A 7,713-nucleotide genomic window follows, 5' to 3' on the forward strand; every position below is an offset into this window, starting at 1 on the left:
TTTATATACATTACTGATTCAGTACTTATTTTCTTTGGTTGCTTTGCTCTTTGAGTAATTGATTATTAAATTATAATATTTATGATGCTATACAGGTCCTTCTCAAAAAATTAGCATATAGTGTTAAATTTCATTATTTACCATAATGTAATGATTACAATTAAACTTTCATATATTATAGATTCATTATCCACCAACTGAAATTTGTCAGGTCTTTTATTGTTTTAATACTGATGATTTTGGCATACAACTCCTGATAACCCAAAAAACCTGTCTCAATAAATTAGCATATCAAGAAAAGGTTCTCTAAACGACCTATTACCCTAATCTTCTGAATCAATTAACTCTAAACACATGCAAAAGATACCTGAGGCTTTTATAAACTCCCTGCCTGGTTCATTACTCAAAACCCCCATCATGGGTAAGACTAGCGACCTGACAGATGTCAAGAAGGCCATCATTGACACCCTCAAGCAAGAGGGTAAGACCCAGAAAGAAATTTCTCAACAAATAGGCTGTTCCCAGAGTGCTGTATCAAGGCACCTCAATGGTAAGTCTTTTGGAAGGAAACAATGTGGCAGAAAACGCTGTACAACGAGAAGAGGAGACCGGACCCTGAGGAAGATTGTGGAGAAGGACCGATTCCAGACCTTGGGAAACCTGAGGAAGCAGTGGACTGAGTCTGGTGTGGAAACATCCAGAGCCACCGTGCACAGGCGTGTGCAGGAAATGGGCTACAGGTGCCGCATTCCCCAGGTAAAGCCACTTTTGAGCTACAGAGAAGCAGCACTGGACTGTTGCTCAGTGGTCCCAAGTACTTTTTTCTGATGAAAGCAAATTTTGCATGTCATTCGGAAATCAAGGTGCCAGAGTCTGGAGGAAGACTGGGGAGAAGGAAATGCCAAAATGCCTGAAGTCCAGTGTCAAGTACCCACAGTCAGTGATGGTGTGGGGTGCCATGTCAGCTGCTGGTGTTGGTCCACTGTTTTTCATCAAGGGCAGGGTCAATGCAGCTAGCTATCAGGAGATTTTGGAGCACTTCATGCTTCCATCGGCTGAAATGCTTTATGGAGATGAAGATTTCATTTTTCAGCACGACCTGGCACCTGCTCACAGTGCCAAAACCACTGGTAAATGGTTTACTGACCATGGTATTACTGTCCTCAATTGGCCTGCCAACTCTCCTGACCTGAACCCCATAGAGAATCTGTGGGATATTGTGAAGAGAAAGTTGAGAGACGCAAGACCCAACACTCTGGATGAGCTTAAGGCCGCTATTGAAGCATCCTGGGCCTCCATAACATCTCAGCAGTGTCACAGGCTGATTGCCTCCATGCCACGCCGCATTGAAGCAGTCATTTCTGCCAAAGGATTCCCGACCAAGTATTGAGTGCATAACTGAACATTATTATTTGATGGTTTTTTTGTTTGTTATTAAAAAACACTTTTATTTGATTGGATGGGTGAAATATGCTAATTTATTGAGACAGGTTTTTTGGGTTATCAGGAGTTGTATGCCAAAATCATCAGTATTAAAACAATAAAAGACCTGACAAATTTCAGTTGGTGGATAATGAATCTATAATATATGAAAGTTTAATTGTAATCATTACATTATGGTAAATAATGAAATTTAACACTATATGCTAATTTTTTGAGAATGACCTGTATGTGTTTGCTGTTGGTGTTTTCCTCTGGCTAGCAGCACCATTTTAAAGGGAACCTGTCACCCCCAAAATCGAAGGTGAGATAAGCCCACCCAGGGGCGGATTATCAGAGGGTCAATATGGGCGGTAGCCCAGGGCCCAGTGGTCTGGGGGGGCCCTGGGCTACCGCAGATTAACCCTCTGATAATCCTCTGTGACTGCCCGCCGGGCGGCGTTTATGTGCCCCCCGGACCCGGTGGGCAGAGAGAGGGGGTCCGCATTGGGCCCCTTCTCATCTGCTCACCGGGCCCCTTCCGGCGCTGCGGCGGTTTCCTATTGATGTGCGGGCGCGCGCCCGCACATCAATAGTTAACAACAACAGCCGCCAGCCAATTGGAGGCTGGTGGCTGATGTCGGCCGCAGCGCTCACGTCGCCGGCGTCTGACGTCATTGTCAGTCGCCGGCGAGTGTGCGCTGCTGCAGGGAGCTCGCCGCCTGGAGCGCGGACAGGTGAGGAGACTGCTTGATTTTTTTTTATTTTTTTTGGGATCAGTTATCGGTGGACACACTGGGGGGCAATGCTGGAGGACACACTGGGGGGCAATGCTGGAGGACACACTGGGGGGCAATGCTGGAGGACACACTGGGGGGCAATGCTGGAGACACTGGGGCAGATTGGAGGACACACTAAGGGCAATGCTGGAGACACTGGGGCAGATTGGAGGACACACTGGGGGCAATGCTGGAGACAGTGGGGCAGATTGGAGGACACTGGGGGGGCAATGCTGGAGGACACAGTGGGGCAGATTGCTGGAGACAGTGGGGCAGATTGGAGGACACTGGGGGGGCAATGCTGGAGGACACACTTGGGGCAATGCTGGAGACAGTGGGGCAGATTGGAGGACACTGGGGGGGCAATGCTGGAGGACACACTGGGGGCAATGCTGGAGACAGTGGGGCAGATTGGAGGACACTGGGGGGGCAATGCTGGAGGACACACTTGGGGCAATGCTGGAGACAGTGGGGCAACGCTGGAGACAGTGGGGCAATGCTGCAGACAGTGGGGCAGATTGCTGGAGGACACACTGGGGGGCAATGCTGGAGGACACACTGGGGGCAATGCTGGAGACAGTGGGGCAGATTGCTGGAGACAGTGGGGCAGATTGCTGGAGACAGTGGGGCAGATTGCTGGAGACAGTGGGGCAGATTGCTGGAGACAGTGGGGCTGAATGCTGGAGACAGTGAGGCAGATTGGAGGACACACGGGGGGGCAATGCTGGAGACACTGGGGCAGATTGGAGGACACACTAAGGGCAATGCTGGAGACACTGGGGCAGATTGGAGGACACACTGGGGGCAATGCTGGAGACAGTGAGGCAGATTGGAGGACACACTGGGGGCAATGCTGGAGACAGTGGGGCAGATTGGAGGACACTGGGGGGGCAATGCTGGAGGCCACAGTGGGGCAGATTGCTGGAGACAGTGGGGCAGATTGCTGGAGACAGTGGGGCAGATTGCTGGAGACAGTGGGGCAGATTGCTGGAGACAGTGGGGCAGAATGCTGGAGACAGTGAGGCAGATTGGAGGACACACTGGGGGGGCAATGCTGGAGACACTGGGGCAGATTGGAGGACACACTGGGGGCAATGCTGGAGACAGTGGGGCAGACTGGAGGACACACTGGGGGGCAATGCTGGAGACACTGGGGCAGATTGGAGGACACACTGGGGGCAATGCTGGAGACAGTGGGGCAATGCTGGAGACAGTGGGGCAATGCTGGAGACAGTGGGGCAGATTGCTGGAGGACACACTGGGGGGCAATGCTGGAGGACACACTGGGGGCAATGCTGGAGGACACACTGGGGGCAATGCTGGAGACAGTGGGGCAGATTGCTGGAGACAGTGGGGCAGATTGCTGGAGACAGTGGGGCAGATTGCTGGAGACAGTGGGGAAGATTGCTGGAGACAGTGGGGCAGATTACTGGAGACAGTGGGGCAGATTGCTGGAGACAGTGGGGCAATGCTGGAGACACTGGGGCAGATTGCTGGAGGACACACTGGGGGCAGATTGCTGGAGGACACACTGGGGGCAGATTGCTGGAGGACACACTGGGGGCAGATTGCTGGAGGACACACTGGGGGCAGATTGCTGGAGACACTGGTGCAGATTGCTGGAGACACTGGGGCAGATTGCTGGAGACACTGGGGCAGATTGCTGGAGACACTGGGGCAGATGATTGCTTGACACACTGGGGCAATGCTGGATACACTGGGGTAGATGATTGCTGGACACACTGAGGCAATGCTGGAGACACTGGGCCAGATTGCTGGACACACTGGTGGTAATATGCTGGACACACTGGGGCAGATTGCTGGACACACTGTCTGGGGGCAATATGCTGGACATACTGGGGCAGATTGCTGGACACACTGGGGGTAATATGCTGGACACACTGGGGGTAATATGCTGGACACACTGGGGGCAGGACTGGAGGCATGGGCAGAATGTAGACACGGGGCATGATTGGAGACATGGGGCAGGATTGGATCATGGGGCAGGATGGATATGATGGAGACAGATGGGGCAGGATGGGGAGATCATATGGTGTAGAATGGATACTCATGAGTGCAGGATGGGAGAACATATGGCTGGAGCCAGGAATGAGATAAACGGAGCCAGGGTGGGGAATATTATTACCATAGGGGCTAATTAAGGGATATTATTACTGCAGTGATGTATTTATTTTATTTTTTGAGTATACTGTTTTAAATGGGGGGGCGGTCCTGTTATTGTGCAGAGTGACACTATATCGCCTTTTTATCTTCATGTGGTGTAATGTATAAGTTGTGAAAAATTAAGTAATGTGTTCTGCAAGTGGAGCTCGAGATAACTGTGTTATTTCCTGCAGAAACGAGTCCTGGCTGGAAGAAATGATGGCAGTCTGTGCTGGATGAAAGATGAAGGAGTTCACCTAGAGACATCACTGGCGAGTCAGTGTTACCTATACACTGACACTATACACTGTATACTATATACAAAGGTCCTGTGTACAATGTCACCAGTGATCACTGTATTAGGCTACGTTCAGACTAGCGTTGTGCTAGTGTGCGTCGGGTTAGCGTCGGGCGACGCAGCGGCGACGCACGCGTCATGCGCCCCTATGTTTAACATGGGGGACGCATGCGTTTTTGTTTGTTGCGTTTTGCGACACTTGCGTCTTTTTTGCCGCAAGCGTCGGACCAAGAAAGCGCAACAAGTTGCATTTTTCTTGCGTTTTGCCACGTTTTTGTGTGCGTCGTGCGTTGCGTCGCCGACGCAGCGGCGCACAACGCTAGTCTGAACGTAGCCTTACCTCTACACAGACACTGCATACTAAGTACAGATCTCCTGTGAATACTGGCACTTATGGTGATAGTATTGTGTTTTTTGTTTTATTTATTACAGATCAGCATTGTGGTACTCAGTCACTATGTGGTGGTAATATGTGGTCTGGAAATGGTGTTGTGGTATTTGTCCCTTGTATGTGCTATTTGGTCACCAAGTGGTAATATGTGGTCTTGACATGGTGCGGTGGTATTTGTTCCTTGTATGTGATATTATTCGATCACTGTGGTTGTAATTTGTGGTCTGGTCATGGTGCGGTGGTATTTGTTCCTTGTATGTGATATTATTCGATCACTGTGGTTGTAATTTGTGGTCTGGTCACGGTGCGGTTGTATTTGTTCCTTGTATGTGATATTATTCGATCACTGTGGTTGTAATTTGTGGTCTGGTCACGGTGCGGTTGTATTTGTTCCTTATATGTGATATTATTGGTCAAGATATACCTAAATTGTATTGCAGATTTTAACAAATATTTAATAGGTTACAGTAGAGTAGGGCCCGGCCATTTTTCTGGAATAATCTGGTTCGGGTATATCATGACCCCCGTCTCATGACCCCCGTCTCATGACCCCCGTCACATGACCCCCGTCTCATGACCCCCGTCACATGACCCCCGTCACATGACCGGGGGGCCCACAGTGTGTGAACAGCCCGGGGCCGTGGCTACCCTTAATCCACCCCTGAGCCCACCGGCATCAGGGGCTTATCTACAGCATTCTGTAATGCTGTAGATAAGCCCCCGATGTAACCTGAAAGATGAGAAAAAGAGGTTATATTATACTCACCCATGGGCAGTCCCGCTGCGGTCCGGTCCGATGGGCGTCGTGGTCCGGGGCCTCCCATCTTCTTATAATGATGTCCTCTTCTTGTCTTCATGCTGCGGCTCTGTCACAGGCCTACTTTGTCTGCCCTGTTGAGGGCAGGGCAAAGTACTGCAGTGCGCAGGCGCCGGGAAAGGTCAGAGAGGCCCGGCGCATGCGCACTGGAGTACTTTGCTCTGCCCTCAACAGGGCAGACAAAGTACACCTGCGCTGGAGCCGCAGCTTGAAGACAAGAAGACAACATCATCCTATGAAGATGGGAGGCCCCGGACCGGACCGCGAATGCCCATCGGATCGGACCGCCCGCCCAGGTGAGTATAATCTAACCTCTTTTTCTCATCTTTCAGGATACATCGGGGGCTTATCTACAGCATTACAGAATGCGCTGATTTGCCCACACATGTGTCTCTATACCGGGAATAGTGGGGTGAGTCATCACGACTATTATAAATTGTATACACATGAGATAATTTCCTTCAATTAAGATGTGTTATATGTACAGTATGTGATGACTTTTGATATTAAATGTATGTTCTTTCAGAGATTATGCATATTTCAACATAAATTAACTACACTATGCACTTTTCTTTAACTTATGTTCTTTAAAAATATGGATTTGTATGTTAATTATTATCTAATTGAAACACCTATTTATATGCCTATTGTATTACAATTCACTGCTTGAAAAAGTTCCACACTTGGAACAAAACATTGCCCTGGCATAAGCCATTGAATACTGGACTTTGAAGTGCTGCCTTTTTCTCTTTTGGATATATTTAGGTTTGGTTTTGCCTGAGAGGATCTTTTGTACCCTCTTTTGTACTTTTCTGTTAGTGCTGCACCTGTATTTTATATCTATCAATTTACGTATCTATCTATCTATCTATCTATCTATCTATCTATCTATCTATCTATCTATCTATCTATCTGTCTGTCTGTCTGTCTGTCTGTCTGTCTGTCTGTCTGTCTATCTATCTATCTATCTATCTATCATGCTCCTCATCGCGATCTCTCTCTATTTTTGAACATCTTTAATACATAAAACTCTTTCATTTCTATGCTGCATTTCATTCCATACATGTCACACTGACGGCACACGGACACATTGATGTCACATACGTACACGCGGATGGCACACGGACACGAGCCACGGATCTTGCCAGTATCGTATTTTTGCAGTACGGGATTCTCCAGGATGTGAGAAGGAAGCCTTACACAGTTTATTTTAAGAGTCGTGGTGTCCAATATAAATTTTTCAACTACTGTTTGGCCAAATTACAGAGTACAAAAGGTATGAGTGCTCTTTACTTTATGCAACCCAAATGTGCTTGAACATTATTAGGGGACATCATTTACAGAACCCCCCCCCTCCCCCCCCCCCCCCCCCAAGATGCCAGAACAGCAAAAAAAAAGGAGCGGTATAACACTGTGAGTCAGGGTTGCCAATTAAAATGTTCCCTTTTTCTGGACCTCTTACAACTCATCTGATTTGTATCATTGACCCTATGGAGCAAAAGCATCTTTTGGAGAGTAGAATGCGAGTTGGTGAACTGGTATGTTTATGGGGTCACCTTTTGTCCTTTTCTGCTGATGGCATCATGTACAGTGATTCCTGGCTGCTATCTCACTGGCGGAGGAGGTGTTAATTGGGGGTCAGTCTGCTTTGTCTTTGTTTTGAAATTTTATTGAATAATGTAATTATTTCAATGTACTCTTGTGTAACTTTTTTCACATTTTTTAGTATCAAAATTTTCCATTACTAGCATAAATGTAAGAGAAACTAAATCTTGGGCTCGTCCGGGATTTGAACCCGGGACCTCTCGCACCCTAAGCGAGAATCATACCCCTAGACCAACGAGCC

The 7,713-nt window shown here is 48.3% G+C and overlaps 1 non-coding gene across 1 annotated transcript; it reads right to left on the bottom strand.

Moving 5' to 3' along the window:
- Nucleotides 1-7,641: 7,641 nt before the first annotated feature.
- On the bottom strand, nucleotides 7,642-7,713 carry TRNAP-AGG (transfer RNA proline (anticodon AGG)). Its single transcript has one exon. It is a non-coding gene; the product is annotated as a tRNA-Pro (tRNA).

Source organism: Ranitomeya imitator, chromosome 3, assembly GCF_032444005.1.
Source record: "Ranitomeya imitator isolate aRanImi1 chromosome 3, aRanImi1.pri, whole genome shotgun sequence".
In the NCBI taxonomy this organism is placed as follows: Eukaryota; Metazoa; Chordata; class Amphibia; order Anura; family Dendrobatidae; genus Ranitomeya; species Ranitomeya imitator.